Raw genomic sequence first — 19,035 nt, forward strand, 5'->3', positions numbered from 1 at the left:
AGATATCACATCACATGGTATAGCACAATCAGATGGGACTTTTATAGCCTGCATAAAAGCAGTGGCAGGGAATTCAGCAGCCATTTTGTGGTGAAAGAGAGGATATCACTGGACACAGCTTTGCCATAGAAATAGGAAGAGAAAGCCATAAAATACTGAATAACCATTACAGATAGTGTGTGATAGCACAGCAGTGAAGAACAGTTTCTATTCGTTTACCCATAGCCACATATACTGAGGTCAATTTGACATTAATAAGGCTGTGTTTGCCTTAAAGAGCTTGGAATGAGTTGGATATGACGCGCCCCCTGGGCCGAGTGTGCACGTGTGTGGGATACCCGGAGCCGGGTCTTTTTGTGGGACGCTGGGGGTTGTAGTCACCGTGGCGGCAGTCTTTATAGGGTTTTTGGCGGCAGTCTTTATAGGGTTTTTGTGGTTTAATGTCCGACTACGCCACCCATGGATTGCGGTCAATAAGAACCGCTGCTGCCGAACCGACCTCTGAGGCTGATGTTGTAAGGGCAGCAGAGTGTGGTATGACTCCCCACGGGAAGAGTTTAGCCTCAGGGCAATGTGGAGCGATGATAGTGGTTGTGGTGGGGGGCGTCCCAGTACTAGTAGTGCTGATGACTCGCCCCTGGGCCGTGGGGCACTCGGATCCAGGCAGTGGGGGAACGATGGGAGTAGTAGTGGCAACCCGGTTCCGTGGCTCAGGGTGGTCAGGCCAGTGGTAGTCCGTTATGTGCTGATGTTTATGTCCGACTACGCCACCCATGGATTTGTGGTCATTAGGAACCGCAGCTGCAAGGCAGACTGCTGGGGCTGATGATGTATGCAGCTGGGAAAGTGTGACTCCCCACGGGAAGAGTGCGGCCCCAGGGCAGTGTAGTGGATGTTGGGAGTGATGGTAGTGAGAGTCCCAGTGCTGACAGTGCTGGAGGAGCAAGGAGCACACAGACAACAGGTTGCAGTCCAGGGTCTTTACTAGAACAGGTAAATTGACCCACAAACAGTCCCAGCTATGAGGGGACCTGGATGTCTGAGAGCAACGGGGAAATTGGCCCTGGTCAGGGTGAGGGTGTAGGCCTACCGTGCTTTCTGCGCTCCTTCTGGCTATCTCCTCATTATAGGGTAACAGCCCACGTTTCCGAGCTTTCCGTGTATTCTCGCCCGTATGGCCTGCGACGTGGGTTCCTTTCTGCTCCCAGCCTTGTACGGCTTTACTGGTCCCTTCGGTTGTGGCAGGGCCTCCAGGCTTCTTAGGCCAAGGAATATACAGTCCCTTGCGGACTGGTTATCTGCTGGAGGATGTAGAATCCTCCCAGCCTCAGACACCAAAGTCTGGTAAAGTAAGTCTTTTATCTGCCAAGACAGGCTCTCTTCGCCTCTTGTCTCTGGCTTGTGGCTCTCCTCCTTCCACACTTCCTCTTAGGTGCAATACAAAACTGTCTGTCCCTGCTCTGCTCTGGGACAAGTCTCAGTCCTGAGACAGGCCTTCAAGTTCTCTCTAACCCTGCCCCCAGCACCAGCTTTTATAGGGGCAGCCTGCTCCCCCTACTGGCCTGAGACAGGAGGTACTGCATGCTAATGTTCCCCTAACTAGAGAACCTCCCCCTTGCTCTCAGACACAGCTTTATTACATTTTGTGGCATCCAGGCCAGGGTGACACATTCCCCCCTAGTAAAATTTAGTACTCCGGGACTAAACAAGAAACAAAGACAATTTGCATAACCATAAAACATTAACAGACAGACGACGCACAGATTGAGTTCTTAAGGTCACAGTGTGGTCTGTGACCGGGTGTCCATATCACCAGCACAACGGGGAGCCTTAACCAGGTGGGGGTCTGTCCTACCCCAAGTCCTTCACAGTCTTAGTTCATTCCTGGGTTAGGCTCCAATCGCAGTCCATACCAGGTCCCGGTTATAAAAAGTCCATAACCTTTGAGTCCTTACAGTAGCTGTAAGAAACTGAAACACAGAATTACCAAACATGCATGTAACTTGGCAAACATTTCAACATTTGGCAACAGGGTTATTTACAATTTTAGTACACTCTATATTCTCCAGCGAGCGGGTATCTGCCCCTTTGTGCTCCTGGTTGACCTCCTTAACCCACTGTCTGGTGGTGGACCAACTTGGCTTTCCCCACTAGCGTTAGGGGTACAGCTACCAACTGGGTGTACAGGTAGGGCAGGCAGCTGTCTGCGGGTCCTTTGGCTTACCGCAGGCATGGCAGGCTCACTGTCAGCAGAGGGTTGACTCTCCTGGGCTGCTGGTACAGGCTCTTCTGCCTCTGGAACCGCTTGCTCCTCTTCACCTTCCGGCTCTGGTGTTGGTTGTTGCTGTGCCGGTTGCAGGAAATGCAGGACATGTACCACTATGGCATCATTTATGCGAGTCCAGGACTGAGGGAACTCTCCGAGAACGGTGCTGATCATTTCTTCCTTGTCCTCTGCGGGTTCAAGGTCACTCTGATCCTCTTCTGCACTACGGAGTTGCTCGGGGCATATTTTGAGGTGGTCTCTGGAGAAGACACTAGTGGTTTCTCCTCCGTCCTTGGTGATTACGCACACCTTTGGGTTGTCGTGGTCAGACTGCAGTACGGTGTAGGGTTCCCTTTCCCACTGGTCGTCCAACTTATGTAGCCTTCTTTTTCACTTTAGGACTTGCTCACCAGGTTCTAGGGGACCAGCAGGGGCGTGTTGATTGAAGAGTTTTTCTAGCCTCTCTCTCACCTGGGGCAGGCTCTTCTCCACACTCTTCTGTACCTTCTTGTACTGCAGTTGCCTTTCCGTATCCCAGTCCGCATCCGGGGAGGTGTCCTCAGGTATTAGGACTCCCATCTCCAGGTCTACGGGCAGCTTACCGGGTCTGGCTCGCATCAGGTAAGCCGGGGTGCAGTTTGTAGCATTCACCGGGATATTGTTGTATAGGTCTATCAGGTCCGGCAGTTTTTCTGGCCACAGGCTGCGTTCCCCCAGGGGCAACGTCTTCAGGAGATCGATAACTATATTGTTCATCTTCTCACACATCCCGTTGGTTTGTGGATGGTAAGGCGTTGTACGAATTTTCTTACAGCCATAGAGGTTGCAGAACTCCTGGAAGATTTCAGCCTCGAACGCTGGACCCTGGTCAGTCAGGACTTGTTCCGGATACCCGTGTGGACGGCAGAAATATTGCTGGAAGGCTCTGGCCGCTGTTTGGGCTGTCAAGTCTTTTACCGGGACCACCACGAGAAAACGGGAATAGTGTTCCACGATTGTCAGGGCGTAGATGTACCCTGACCGGCTTGGAGCCAACTTGACGTGGTCTAGAGCTACCAGCTCAAGAGGCTGCGTGGTGACGATGGGCCTCAAGGGTGTCTTCTGGCTGGTGCGGTCCTTCCTCCTTAGGTGACAAGGGCCACAGTCTCTGCACCACTTTTCTACAGCTCCTCTCATGCCGACCCAAAAGAACCTTCCTCTTAGCAGGAACTCCAGTTTCTTCCAACCGAAGTGTCCCGCTCTGTCATGGTAAGCCCCCAGGACCATAGCTGCATCCCGCCTTGGGACCACGACTTGCCAGGTCAGCTCGTGCGTCCGGTGGTTAACAATCCTTCTGCACAACTTGCCTTCGTAGAGGAACAGCTTGCTCTTCTCCTTCTATGGCTGCTTGGCTTCCTCTGGGGCATCCGGATCTAAGCGGGCGTCTTCCCGGGTCAGCAGATCTTTCACCAGGCGGACTGCAGGGTCACTATCTTGGGTCTCGGCCCAGCTGTGGTGAGGTAGCGGATTGATCATCACGGTTGTTAGATCCTCCTACTTCACGCGGTGGGAGTATTGAGCGGCTCCATACTGGTGAAACGCGGGGAGTTCTACCTCCTCCAGCTCTTCTGGGTCTTCGTCAACTTCTGATAAGTGAGGCATTCTTGATAGGGGGTTCGCGTTGGCATTGGTTTTGCCTGCCCGGTACTTGATCACAAAGTCATAGTTGGAGAGACGGGCCATCCACCGCTGTTCTAGGGCACCCAGTCTTGCATTGTCTAGGTGTGTTAACGGGTTGTTGTCCGTGTACACCGTGAACTTTGCGGAGGCCAGGTAATGCTTGAAGCGTTCCGTCACGGCCCACACCACCGCCAAGAATTCTAGCTTGAAGGAGCTGTAATTCTCCGGGTTCCTCTCGGTGGGCCTCAGCTTCCGGCTGGCGTATGCGATCACCCGTTCTCTGCCCTGTTGGTTTTGGGACAGTACGGCTCCCAGTCCCACATTACTGGCGTCTGTGTGAAGGATAAAAGGCTGGCCATAATCAGGGTAGGCCAGGATCTCATCCCCTGTGAGGGCCATCTTTAGCTGGCGGAAGGACCCCTCTTCCGGTTTATCCCACTTGAAGGGTGGCTTTAGACTTCTGGACTTAGACTGTCCGATCAGGAGGTCCTGCATAGGAGCTGCCATCTTGGTGAACCCTGGGATGAACCTTCGGTAGTAGCCTACCAATCCGAGAAACTGTCTCACCTCTTTGATGTTCGAGGGGCTTGGCCAGCTCTTGATTGCCGTGACCTTGTCAGGGTCGGGGGCCACTCCTTCCGCACTTACCATTTGCCCTAGGTACTGGACCTTTGGTTTCAGCAGGTGACACTTCGATGGTTTCACCTTCAGGCCATAGCCTGCCAGGGCTTCAAACACCTCAGCCATGTGTTTGAGATGGTCCTCGTAGGTCTTTGAATAGACGATCACGTCGTCCAGGTAAAGGAGGACCGTCTCGAAGTTTCGGTGCCCTAGACAGCATTCCATCAGCTGCTGGAAGGTCCCTGGTGCATTGCAGAGCCCGAAAGGCATACAGTTGAACTCGCTCAGTCCCATCGGGGTGGTGAAGGCGGTCTTCTCCTTGTCAGCCTCTGCCACAGGAACCTGCCAGTACCCGCTAGTAAGGTCCAAAGTAGAAAAGAAGTTAGCTGATTTTAGTGCGGCTAAAGACTCCTCTATTCTAGGCAGCGGATATGCGTCTTTGTGGGTGATACGGTTGATTTGTCTATAGTCAACGCACATTCTCATGGTACCGTCTTTCTTTTTGACCAGAACCAAGGGGGCTGTCCAGGGCCTACAGCTGTCTCTAATGACCCCAGCTTCTTTCATCTCTCTTAGCATGCCCTTTGTGTTCTGAAAATGTGCAGGGGGTACAGGTCTGTGCCTCTCTTTTATTGGTGGGTGGCTCCCTGTGGGGTTGTGGTGTTCTATCCCTTTTACTCTGCCGAAGTCTAGCGGGTGCTTACTAAAGACTCTCTCGTACTCCTGTACCACCCGGTAGACTCCTTGTTTTTGGTGCGGGGGAGTGGAGTCAGCACTAGAGATGAGCGTTGTTCTACTCGAACTGTTCGCCAATCTCAAATTCGAGCTGTTTTGGGCGGTGTTCGAGCCGTTCGGCGAACACGAACAATTTGAGAAAAATTCGGCTGTTCGAGGTTATGTTCGATAACTGTTCGTGCACCAAAATCATAACTGGATTTTTTCTCAGTAATGATGAAAATTAATGTTAATACGCAGTTTGAGTGTACAGCGGGGTGGGGGGAGGGGCAGGGGATGGATCTCTGCAGGAACAATGAAGATCTCCATTTTTTTTTCTCTTTCCCGCATTTACAGTGGGGAGGTGCAATCTGTCAGCCTATCAGCAGCGCACACACGGAGCGAAGTGCTTTTTTTCACACAAGCAAGGGCATGTGTCATTGGCAGTGTATGTCACATGTCCTTGCCCTATAAGACCAAGCCATTTTCCCCGTCGCCACCATTTTCTCACTGCTGCAGCTGCGTGTTAGACGGCACCGCTGTTGCTGTGTGCGCTATACCTTGTTAATTTCAAGCCAATTTTCGCACAAATATACAGATAGCTTGGGAGTAGGGAATAGTTGTGATTGCAGTCCTTTTAAGGACTAGGTTACAGCATTTCCTACGACTTTTATCAGGGAGGTCTGTGCTCTTAAATAGATCGGTTGTGGGAGTAAAGACTAATTGTAATTGCAGTCCTTTTCAGGACTAGGTTACATGAGTTCCTATTAGTTTTTGCCAGGCAGGTCTGTGCCAGTGCTGTGCAAGTTTTTTTCACAGCATTTGGCTGAATCTAGCAAAGCTAATCCTTTTTGGCCTATTGCAGAGTGTGTTAGTCAGTGGAGTAGCCTATCTGTGTTGCAAGATATACCACCTGTGTATAGAATACCAATTTTTTTACTGCACCTAGTGAAGTAAAATCTTTTGGGCATAGCATCATTCTATTAGTCCATCTATACTGACCTCCATCAGGTTGCAAATTAAAACTAATTTTTATCTGCATCTACAGTACCTCTGAAAAAATATTTGGGCTTCTAGCAGTGTGTGGGACTTGTTCTATTAGTCCATCTATACTGACCTCCATCAGGTTGCAAACTGAATATATTTTTTTCTGCACCTACCTCTGAAAAAATATTGGGCTTCTAGCTGTGTGTGGGTCTTGTTCTATTTATCCATCTATACTGACCTCCATCAGGTTGCAAACTGAATATAATTTTTTTCTGCATCTAGCTCTGAAAAAATATTTGGCCTTCTAGTAGTGTGTCGGACTTTCTCTATTAGTCCATCTATACTGACCTCCATCAGGTTGCAAATTAAAAATAATTTTTATCTGCATCTACAGTACCTCTGAAAAAATATTTGGGCTTTTAGCTGTGTGCGGGACTTGTTGTATTAGTCCATCTATACTGACCTCCATCAGGTTGCAAACTGAATATATTTTTTTCTGCATCTAGCTCTGAAAAAATATTTGGCCTTCTAGTAGTGTGTCGGACTTTCTCTATTAGTCCATCTATACTGACCTCCATCAGGTTGCAAATTAAAACTAATTTTTATCTGCATCTACAGTACATCTGAAAAAATATTTGGGCTTCTAGCAGTGTGTGGGACTTGTTCTATTAGTCCATCTATACTGACCTCCATCAGGTTGCAAACTGAATATATTTTTTTCTGCATCTACCTCTGAAAAAATATTGGGCTTCTAGCTGTGTGTGGGTCTTGTTCTATTAATCCATCTATACTGACCTCCATCAGGTTGCAAACTGAATATATTTTTTTCTGCATCTACCTCTGAAAAAATATTTGGCCTTCTAGTAGTGTGTCGGACTTTCTCTATTAGTCCATCTATACTGACCTCCATCAGGTTGCAAATTAAAAATAATTTTTTTCTGCATCTAACCCAGCCAATAGTTTTGGCCTAATACCACAGTTTGGCCACTCAGCTCTGCTCGGTTACCATCCATTGTTTTTTTGTGCAAACAACTCCAGAGTTGTGAATTAGTTAACCACCAAAATGAGTGGAAAAAGGCCTGCTGCTGGTGAAAGGGGAATAGGCATGTTGGGAAGGGGAAAAAAGGTAGTGTCCGTGGGGTAGGTGTTAAAGCAACAGTAACATCTGCAGAAGAAAGACCATCTTCCAGCCAAACTAAAATGTCTACTTCTTTTAGCGGACAATGTGATAAGATCCCTTTCTTAAGGCCACGCCAATCGCTACAAATTCCAGATGAGGCACAAAAACAGGAGGTGCTTCAACGGATATCAAGTGCTCCTTTAAGTGGGCTCTCCTCCACATCAACTTCAACATCACAAATACTCCAGTCCTCAAAGGTGTCACCCAAATCGCACTTGCTTCCTCACAGCTCCCAAATCTCCAGCTGCCCGTCTGAGTATGAGGTAGAACAGATGGTTGAGTCTGCAGAGCTGTTTACTCATACTATAGCCTGGGAATCAGAGGTCGACTCCAGCGCTTCTGTGAATCCAGACGAGGAAATGATCTGCACTGATGCCCAGAATTTTTATGAGTCGGATCCAGGACCAGACGCAGAAGGTTCTGACCATAATGTAGACCCTCATTCCCAAACTGTAACTCCTGTTGGTGGAGACAATGAGGAAGATGATGATAAGACTCAAATACCTGATTGGAGCGACAACTTTAGTTTTTTGTCAGGGCAGGAACAGGTTGGCTCTGAGGACGACGGGTGTGATAACGCACAGGGTGATGATGAGGTCGGAGATCCCACTTACTGTCAACCCACAGTCAGCCAAGAGATGAGGTCAGCAGAGGAGGTGGAGGAAGATGCTAGTGACGACGAGGTCAGGTTGCGCCTTCCTGGACAGAGACGTAGTACTGGAAGCACGTCAACAACTGCATCCTCAAACACAACTCTGCCTCTCACCACAAGTCGTGGTGGCTCTTCAGGTCGCATGGGTGCTAAGCCTTGCATAGCCTGGGCATTTTTTCAGATCGATAAAGATGACCCAACTCGTGTTATCTGTAACATTTGTCAGCAAAAGCTAAGTAGAGGCCAAAAAATACATAGTTTGAGTACTTCATGCATGAACCGGCACATGGACATGAAGCATAAGTTGCAGTGGGAAGCTCAGTGTGCTACAATGCGGCCTAGCCGGCCGGGCCAACCACCGTCTGCCATATCTTGTGCATCCGCGGCCTCTTCATCCTCTGTGACTGGGGGGACAGCAGTCACACCTGTTTTGGGGCGCAGACCTGCCACCTCTTTACCCGCAACAGCCAGCGTGATTGGCAGGTCATCATTTTCTTTGGAGGTGGTAACACCAGCTGGTGTTGAGCGCTGTCCGACATCGATAGCACCACCTTTGGATCAAGGCAACCTAACATGTCCGCCTGCATCTTCCTCACAGACCGGCAGTTTGCCGGGGACACCCTTATCAACCCCGTCTAAGCACAATAGCCAGCCCTCGGTCCCTCAGATGTGGACAAGTAAAAGACCATTTCCTCCTAGCCATGAGAAAGCTAAGAGGTTGAATTTCACCATCTGCAAGCTCTTGGCTACAGAAATGCTGCCTTTCCGCCTGGTGGACACAGAGGATTTTCGAGACCTTATGTCCATCGCAGTGCCCCAGTACCAGATGCCCAGTCGGCACTACTTCTCAAAGAAAGGTGTGCCTGCGCTCCACCAGCATGTCGCACACAACATCACCGCTTCTTTGAGAAACTCTGTGTGTGACAGGGTGCATTTCACCACAGACACTTGGACGAGTAGGCATGGACAGGGGCGTTACATGTCGCTGACTGGGCACTGGGTAACTATGGTGACAGCAGGACAAGGGGCTGCTGTCCAAGTCTTGCCGTCCCCATGAGTTGTGCGTCAATCCTCTTTATGTCAAAGTTCCTCCACTGCTTCTGCCTCCTCAACCTCCTCTCGGTCTTCCACCTGCACCCAAAGCCTGTCTGGTCATGCCACAAGCTTTCTAACTGCGCAGAAGGGATCCTGCACACCTCCTTACTATGCTGGCAGTAGGGCTCAACGTCATCAGGCGGTTTTTACATTGAAATGTCTGGGAAATGTGAGTCACACAGCTGAGGAGTTGTGGTCAGCTCTGGAGAACCAATTTCATGAATGGTTGTCTCCACTGGACCTGAAACCAGGGAAGGCCGTGTGCGACAATGCTGCAAACCTGGGTGCGGCCCTTCGCCGGGGCAATGTCACACACGTGCCTTGTATGGCTCACGTGTTGAACCTGGTTGTCCAGCAATTTTTAGCCCACTATCCCAGACTAGATGGCCTTCTGCAGAGGGCACGGTCGCTGTGTGCTCACTTCCGCCGTTCGCATCCCGCAGCTCAGCGACTTACATCTCTACAGAAGTCGTTGGGCCTGCCACTTCACCGGCTAAAATGCGATGTGCCTACCCGGTGGAATTCAACTCTGCACATGTTGCAGCGACTGTGGCAGCACCGACAAGCCCTGGTGCAATACGTTCTGACGTATAGCCTGGGCCAACGAGATTCAGAGGTGGGGCAAATCACGCTGGAGGAGTGGTCTCAGATCAGGGACCTATGCACCCTTCTGCACAGTTTTGAAATGGCGACGAAGATGTTTAGTGCTGACGATGCCATTATCAGCATGACTATTCCGGTGATTTACATGCTGGAGCACATGTTAAACAGAATTCGGAGTCAGGTGGTGGCACAAGAGGAGGTGGAGGAAGTAGAGGAGGAGGAGTTGTATGCGGAAGGGCTAACATCTGCAAGGTCCAGAAGGTCGGCAGCACCAAGGCGGCAGGCATGTGAGGGTGGGGGAGATGGTTTTACCAGGGCGCATGGTAGGAGCCAAACTAGTGAGAAAGGTGCAGGAGCCCAGGAAGAAGTGGAGGACGAACTGATGGAAGACTCATCAGATGAGGGAGACCTTGATCACATTTCTGTTGTGCGAGGTTGGGGGGAGAGGACAGAGGAAGGAAGCATGATTGTTACCTCGCCACCAACACAACAGGGACTTGGTGCTCCTGGATGCGCAACACACATGAGTGCCTTCTTGCTGCACTACCTGCAACATGACCCTCGAATTGTGAGAATTAGAAATAATCCTGACTACTGGGTTGCCACACTGTTAGATCCCCGGTACAAAAGTAAATTTGCAGAAATTATTCCTGCCATAGAAAGGGATGCACGCATGCAGGAGTATCAGCAGAGACTGTTGCAGAATCTTACATGTGCTTTTCCACAAAATACCAGTGGTGCACGTAGTGAATCTCACAGTTCCAACTTGCCAACCTTGGGACCGTCAAGTGTTCAGCACTCAAACCGTAACAGAACCACAGTATCTGCTGGTAACATCAATTTTGCGGAATCATTTCACCACTTTTTTAGCCCATCCTTTGCAATGCCACAGGAGACAAGAAGTCTGACACATAGTCAACGCCTAGAGACGATGGTACAGGAGTATCTCCAAGTAAACATTGAAGCCACGACTGTGTCACTGGACCCTTGCTCTTTTTGGGCTTCCAATCTGGATAAATGGCCGGAGCTAGCCACTTACGCCTTGGAGATCTTGTCATGCCCCGCAGCCAGCGTTCTGTCTGAACGTGTGTTCAGCGCTGCTGGTGGTGTGCTGACAGATAAGCGCACGCGGCTCTCCACTGATAATGTAGACAGACTCACGTTCATAAAGATGAACAAATCATGGATCCGAAACGACTTTTCTACCCCTGTGTCATCCTGGGGAGAGTAAAAGCTTGATGATTGGTTAAAATCACCCTACCAAACGTTTTAAGCTTTCAAATTACTAATCATGTTTATCTGTATCTTGACTGGAAAATAATTTGGGCTTTGTAGCAGTGTGCAGCACTGATCCTATTAGGCCATCTATAATAAGCTCCACCAGATTTAAAATTAAAAATAATTTTTAGCTGCATCTAGCCCGGAAAATAATTTTGGGGCTCCGAGATGCGCAAGACACATAAGTGCCTTCTTGCTGCACTACCTGCAGCATGACCCTCATATTGTCAGAATTCGAAGTAATCATGACTACTGGGTTGCCACACTCTTAGATCCCCCAAACTTTTCGATCAACCTTTTCATTTTAATAAAGACCAAAAAAATGGTCATTTTTGAAATTATAAGCATTAGCAGGTTGTTAGAAACTGAAATCAAACAGTTTTCAACTCAAAACTTTATTCTAGGTGATGTTACATTTTCACACAGGACCCCTTGTTCGAAAGGAGCTTCTGAACTCTCTCGTCCATTGAATTTGTCAGGTTTTGGATGGTTTCTGCTTCAATTGTTTTGCATGAGGACAGAATACCCTCCCAGAGCTGTTGCTTAGATGTGAACTGCCTCCCGCCATCATAGACACTCCTTTTAATGATGCTCCAAAGGTTCTGAATGGGGTAGAGGTCAGGGGAGCATGGGGGTCACACCATAAGTTTGTCCCCTTTTATGCCCATATCAGCCAGAGATGCAGATGTTTTATGTGCAGCATGAGATGGTGCATTATCATGCAGAAAAATGATCTTGCTGTGAAATACACGGTTCTTCTTCTTGAACCATGGCAGGAAGTGCTGTTTGAGAAAATCCACATACATTATGGAGTTCATCTTTAGCGCCTTCAGGGATCCTAAAGGGGCCGACAATCTCTCTCCCCATCATTCCAGCCCAAAACATTACTCCACCTCCTCCTTGTTGGCGCTGTAGCCGTGTTTGCGTGGGGTGTCCATCAACCAGCCATCCTCCACTCCATCCATCTGGACCATCGAGCGCTGCACGGCACTCATCCGTGAACAAAACAGTTTTGAAATCAGTCTTCATGTAATGTTTGGCCCACTGGAGCCGTTTCTGCTTGTGTGAAGTGGATAGAGGAGGTCGACAGGATGGCGTATGCACAGCTGCAAACCTCTGAAGGACCCTGCATCTTGTTGTTCGGGGGACGTTGGAGGCACAAGCAGCTTCAAAAACTTGTCTGCTGCTATGACAAGGCTTTTTTGCCGCTGCTCTTTCAACCTGACGTAATTGCCTGTAGGAAAGAGTCCTCAATTTGCCCTTATCAGCACGCACACGTGTGTACTGTGAATCAGCTACATACTTCTTGATTGCCAAGACACTTCATCCTGATCATCGCAAAATGTTGATTGTAGTCATGCCTTGACCTAAACACTCCACAATTTGTTGCTTCTCAGCAGCCGACACATCCTTTTTCTCTCCCATTTTGGCAGAAAATGTAGGCTGCTTAATAATGTGAGAGAGCCTTCTTAAGTAGTCTTGCCTTTCATTGGACACACCTGCCAAACTAATTAGCACAGGTGTCTGCAATTGCTTACAGTGATATAAAGAGCCCTGACACACATCACCATCAATGAGTTTAACTGACAAACAAACAAATTCTTCCCTTATCACTCCTAAACACTTTTTGCATAATAATTTGGAACGCGGTGTACATGTGCTTTTCCACAAAACACCTGCGGTTCACGTAGTGAATCTTACAGTTCTAACTTGCCAACCGTGGTCTGTATGGAATTGTTCAATAAAGGGCCCAAAATTAAGATAACATAGATGGGAGAGGTCTCTATGAATAGGAATTCCTAAGTATTTGATACCCTGTGAGGGCCAGGCAAAGGGAAAGTTGGACTGGATGGAATCCTATATGGATTTGGGGAGGGAGACATCGAGGGCCTCAGACTTCGCTGCATTGATTTTAAAATTTTACCATGTAACAAAGTGATCTATTTCAGCCATAACAGCATGGATGGATATATGTGATTGAGTGATATATTCTAGGACATCATCAGCAAATAGAGAGCACTTGTACTCGGTGCCTCCCACCTCAATCCACCTAATATTGGGGTTATGGCGAATTGATGAGAGCAGGTGCTCCGTCACTAGGATGTATAAGAGAGGGGACAGAGGACATCCCTGCCTTGTCCCATTGGTGATTGTGAAAGGTGATGAAAATGTTCTGACGCACCCCCTGGGCCTTGGGACACCCGGAGCCGGACCCTTTTTGGTGGATGCTGGTGGTTGTAGTCTTCGTGGCGGCGACCCGGTTCCGTGGCTCAGGGCGGTCAAACCAGTGGCGGAACTATTTATGTGGTTTTGATGTTTAAATGTCCGACTACGCCACCCGTGGATTGCGGTCAGAGTGAACCGCCGCTACAGGGCAGACCGCTGAGGCTGGTGTTGTGGGTGCAGCAGAGCGTAGCATAACTCCCCACGGGAGGAGTATAGCCTCAGGGCAGTGTATGCGGAGAATGGGGGTGATGGTGCAGGGCAGCAGCAGTAACGACACGGAGTCAGTGATGCAGTCCAGGGCCTTTACTCACAGTTCTTATTATCCAGACCACGTCTGCAGGTAACGGCTGCCCACGTCGTACTGTGCTCACCAGGTGAGGGGCTCAGACAACTCCCAGATAACTTTGGAGCACTTCACAGGACCCCCTTTGTGTGTCCTTTGTCTGGCCTTTCTTACCAACACTTCTGTCCGGCTGCCTCGGACCTCCTCTTTTTTAAACTTGGCGCCAGTTTCCCTGACCCTATTTGGTGCCTTCCTAGCGGGTGTAGCGAGGGGCTGCGCCACATAAAATGTCAGAGCCTCCGGTTTCTAGCTGAGGGTCGTTTCCTGCCTCCACTAGTTCGGGGACCGGTCTCCCCCTTTGGCCTGACCCCTCCACGCAGGTGGATTCGGGCGTGCGGTGGCGACTCGCCCGTCCGCACCCCTGAGATCCCTTCATTCCTCGTTCCTGGAGCCTTCTCCGCTCCTCTTCCTTCCTTCTCCCTCTTCCAGGCCTGGGCCTCTGTTACTAGGCCCGCCTCCGGAGCAGAGCTCATGCAGAGCCCCTGCTCCCTGCCACTTGTGCTCAGACTTCTCTGCACTGAACTAAGATGGTGCCCACCTTTTATACTCCCTTCTCAATGCACCCAGGAACTGCTTCCTCCCTGCTCCTGCACTACAGGGTTCCCCTTCCTCAGTGTTCCCTCCCCCCACTCCAGCCAGGGACAGGGACTGTCGTGCCCATCTCAGGGGCATATTGGTCGCCCTGCCCCACGGCAATGTGGTGTAATGCATGCAGGTGTCGGGTCCTGATCCACACTCCATCCTTACCTGAGAGTGAGATATCACACCTCTGGGTGAGGTGCAATACGTCTGTAGCAACCGAGCCCTCAGGGTGCTACAGTTCCATTTATCTTCAGCCTAGGTGACGTATTGCGATACAGGGCCGTGATTTTGGCTATAAAAGGGTCCCCTAGACCCCTACCCCAAGCTTTTTAAGAGAATCATATATGGCGTGCCAGGAGACTCTATGGAATGCTTTCTCAGCATCCAACGAGAGTATCTAATTACAAATTTTTAACTGCATCTAGCCCAGGAAATACTTTGTGCCTAGTAGCAGTGTCTGCTAGTCAGCGGATTATCCCGGCTGTTAAGCAAGCTACACCACCTGTAGTTTAGACACTTAATTTTTTCAAAGGAAATGCTTCGGGACCATGGGATACTCAGTGAAGAGCATCAGGAGGCACCCCAAGGCATAGGGGCTGGGACTGGCAGTAGGATGCCTTGCGGTGGACAGCCGAGCTCGATCCTTATAAAAGCTTTTTAACTGCAGCAGCTTTAGTGGACGCTACTGGAGCTGGAATTACGCGGCTGCTGGCATGAGACTTGCCCTCCAATAGATCCTTGTAAATGGATTTAAAGTGTATTCATTCAAATTAGAGAGACAATTTAAATTAAAAAGCTTAGAGCTGCCTCCACCACAGGGGGGCTCGCTCGACCCACCAGCGGACAGGCACCAGTATTGGGAGAGGGGGGCTGGCCATCAGGGTTCACCGCGGCTCTGGCACAAACCCGGCGACACGGAGGTGGCACGGGCAGGAGCGGACTGGCCGTGTCGGCTTCTCACTTTTTGGATTTTAGAAGACCATGACATGCCTATATCTGTGTCTCCCCCTCCTTTTACTCCTCCACCTCTTTAATTTTCGCATGACTATATGTACTTGTCACTTTTCCATGTGTTAGTTGTGTCTTCTGAGCAGTTTGTCAGCTTTTGGACACATTTGAAGGTGTTTTCTATGTGTTTCTATGTGTTTTTGTTTGCCTGCCATTGGTTTTAACGGTGTTCGAAGGTGTTCGACGAACAGTTCGACGAACAGTTCGGCGAACACACGGGTGTTCGACGAACCGAACCGAACTCGAACACTACGGGGGTGGCTCAACACTAGTCAGCACCCACAAGGAGTTTCTGGCACCAGTCCTGTTTCTGGGAGCCATTACCCTCCGCCTGTGGAGATGGAGGCAAGGGTTCCACGGCCCTGATAGCTTTGTGTTCGACAACAAACAGTTTGGCGAGTGTAGCGTACCTCGGTAAGTGTACTTCCCTCTCCCCAATGTTGAGGATGCGGACGGGCACCCTCCCATGACGGACATCAACCACCCCCCGGGCTGTCAAAATGGTGGGCCTACTGTCTGAGTACACGGGTTCTACCATGGCTTGGTAGTCTCTACCTCTCAACCCGATTGCAGTCCGACACCAGATCATCATTTCACTTTTGGGAGGCATGGAAATGGGGAATGGGTCACTCAGTCTTACGCTACCGATCTCACCACCAGACAGTTCTACCTGCTGCTGTCTCATCAGGGCTTCTACCTCCTTGTTGAGGACTCTCTGTTGGCTGGAACTAGCATTCACCGCCACCTGTTGTAAGATTACAATTACCTCTGAAAGACAATTTTCAATTACATTAGTACCCACAGTTATTTTAGGGTGACTTTCACTACGGTCAATGTCCACAATAATCACTCCCTGTGCCGGCAGTTCAATTTTACCAATTTTAATGGTCATCTCCTTGAACCCCATCTGCCGCACGGGTAAGCCATTACTGGCGATGATGCTCAAGTTACTGTCTGGATACCGTGTGATATCAGCATCAGTCCAATATTGCTTTAAAAGTACATAAGGGATAGTGGTTACTTGTGACCCAGTATCCAGCAAGGCGCTCATGGGGATTCCGTCCAGCACCACGGGTAAAACCGGGCGCCCCCCAACGTACTTATTACGCCAATTGTAAGGGCCTGGTGATCTTATGCCTGGGGGTTTGCCCTCTGCCCCAGGTTGGACCCATTTAAATTACAGTACCTGGAAATGTGTCCGGGCTGGTTGCATCGACGGCAAATGGGCTGTCCATCCTCTGCGTAGCGGTCTGTGGGCCTCCCTCGGAACGACGGGATCCTCCTCTGTCGACGCCAAGGGACATCCTCCGGACTTGAAGCCAGCTCGATGGGTCTTGACGGGTCCACTTGCAACGCCTGGACGGTCTTGGTCAACGCCGTGACGCTCCTGGTCAGCTCCTGGACTTGGTGGTGCAGGTCTTTCGACGGGGCTTGGTTCAGGGCCTGTGCATCAGCCCCCACGGGGTCCATAGAGGAGGGTGCCGCCTCCTGGTGGTAGGTGAGAGCAGGGCGCCGGGGGTTTATAGCGCCACTGGTTGCAGATTCACGGAGCACCCTTATGGCCCTGTCCTTAAATTGGGCAAAGGTCAGGTCGGGGTTCTGAAAGAACATGAGGCGCAGCTGGGCCCTGTGGGCGCTGGACAGCAGACCTTCTATGAATTGTTCTGTTAGCAGCTTATCCTTTTGCTGCACACTGCCAGGGTCAGTTTGTTGAATAGCCCTCAGGGCTTCCTGCAGATTTAGGGCATAGTCTCTGATGCTGTCCTGTGCCCGCTGCTTACATCCATAGAAACTCATTTTAATCTCAGCGGAGGTACGTGTGTCAAAGGTACCCCGCAGCCGGGCCAGAATACCCTTCACAGTCCTTTTCTCCTCAGTGGGCCATGATTTTACCTCCCGCTGGGCTGCGCCAGTTAACTGCCCTGTTAATATGCTGACCTTCTGTTCCTCTGTCAGGGGGTAAACGTGGAACAAACTGTATAGCCTTTCCTTGAAGTCAGTTAGGGCATGGGGCTCCCCTGAGTATTTGGGCAGCCAGGCCGCTCCAGGGATGTAGGGCAGGGAAAAGGGCATCACCGCTGCTGCAGCTGCGTTGGTGGTAGTGGGCGCCTCTGTGTCCGACATCTTCCTCCCCCCTAGTTAAGCGTGGCCTACCTTCCGACAATCCTCTTCTGTAGGCCGCGGCTCCGCTGCTGCTGCTATGGACGAGGACCTGGCGTCGCGTCCTGATGACGTCAGCGTCGCTCTCTCTCCCTTCCAGGACCTTGCGCAGCATCGGTGCGTGGGGCGTAGCTTCGGATCTCGCGCGGTTTTGACATCCACGCCCCTCTTCTTCCTGCGCGGTGTCCTGAAGATGGCGTCCGATGGCGGGAAGCAGCTGCGGATGGCGGGAAGACGGCAGAAGATGGCAGGAAACGGTCCAAGATGGCGTCTGATGGCGGGAATCGGCTCCGGATGGCGGGAAACGACTCCGGACGGCGGGAAACTTCGCCACAGGTAAGTTACAAAAGTCTTTTTCAGGCACACAGTACCCGGTGGTTGCGGGCACGAAATCCTGCAGACTACGCCAAAGCTGACTCGCCCCCTGGGCCGTGGGGCACTCGGATCCGGGCAGTGGGGGAACGATGGGAGTAGTAGTGGCAACCCGGTTCCGTGGCTCAGGGTGGTCAGGCCAGTGGTAGTCCGTTATGTGCTGATGTTTATGTCCGACTACGCCACCCATGGATTTGCGGTCATTAAGAACCGCCGCTGCAAGGCAGACCGCTGGGGCTGATGATGTATGCAGCTGGGATGGTGTGACTCCCCACGGGAAGAGTGCGGCCCCAGGGCAGTGTAGTGGATGTTGGGAGTGATGGTAGTGAGAGTCCCAGTGCTGACAGCGCTGGAGGAGCAAGGAGCACACAGACAACAGGTTGCAGTCCAGGGTCTTTACTAGAACAGGTAAATTGACCCACAAACAGTCCCAGCTAGGAGGGGACCTGGATGTCTGAGAGCAACGGGGAAATTGGCCCTGGTCAGGGTGAGGGTGTAGGCCTACCGTGCTTTCTGCGCTCCTTCTGGCTATCTCCTCGTTATAGGGTAACAGCCCACGTTTCCGAGCTTTCCGTGTATTCTCGCCTGTATGGCCTGCGACGTGGGTTCCTTTCTGCTCCCAGCCTTGTACGGCTTTACTGGTCCCTTCGGTTGTGGCAGGGCCTCCAGGCTTCTTAGGCCAAGGAATATACAGTCCCTTGCGGACTGGTTATCTGCTGGAGGATGTAGAATCCTCCCAGCCTCAGACACCAAAGTCTGGTAAAGTAAGTCTTTTATCTGCCAAGACAGGCTCTCTTCGCTTCTTGTCTCTGGCTTGTGGCTCTCCTCCTGCCACACTTCCTCTTAGGTGCAATACAAAACTGTCTGTCCCTGCTCTGCTCTGGGACAAGTCTCAGTCCTGAGACAGGCCTTCAAGTTCTCTCTAACCCTGCCCCCAGCACCAGCTTTTATAGGGGCAGCCTGCTCCCCCTACTGGCCTGAGACAGGAGGTACTGCATGCTAATGTTCTCCTGACTAGAGAACCTCCCCCTTGCTCTCAGACACAGCTTTATTACATTTTGTGGCATCCAGGCCAGGGTGACACACTGACGCGGTAAGAAAGCACAGAGACAAGGTGTTGCAGTTCAGGTTCTTTACTCACAGTTCTCATCCAGGTCACTTGTGCACAGATAGGACCGCCCGAGCCATGCTGCGTCCACCAGGCAGGGGGCTCGATCAACCCCCAGGCAATTCCGGAGTGTGGCACAGGACTCCCTTCTATCCTTTCGTCAGCCGTGCCCCACCAGTGA

Source organism: Phyllobates terribilis, unplaced genomic scaffold (assembly GCF_046119375.1).
Source record: "Phyllobates terribilis strain yellow unplaced genomic scaffold, ASM4611937v1 Scaffold_8__6_contigs__length_399053987, whole genome shotgun sequence".
In the NCBI taxonomy this organism is placed as follows: Eukaryota; Metazoa; Chordata; class Amphibia; order Anura; family Dendrobatidae; genus Phyllobates; species Phyllobates terribilis.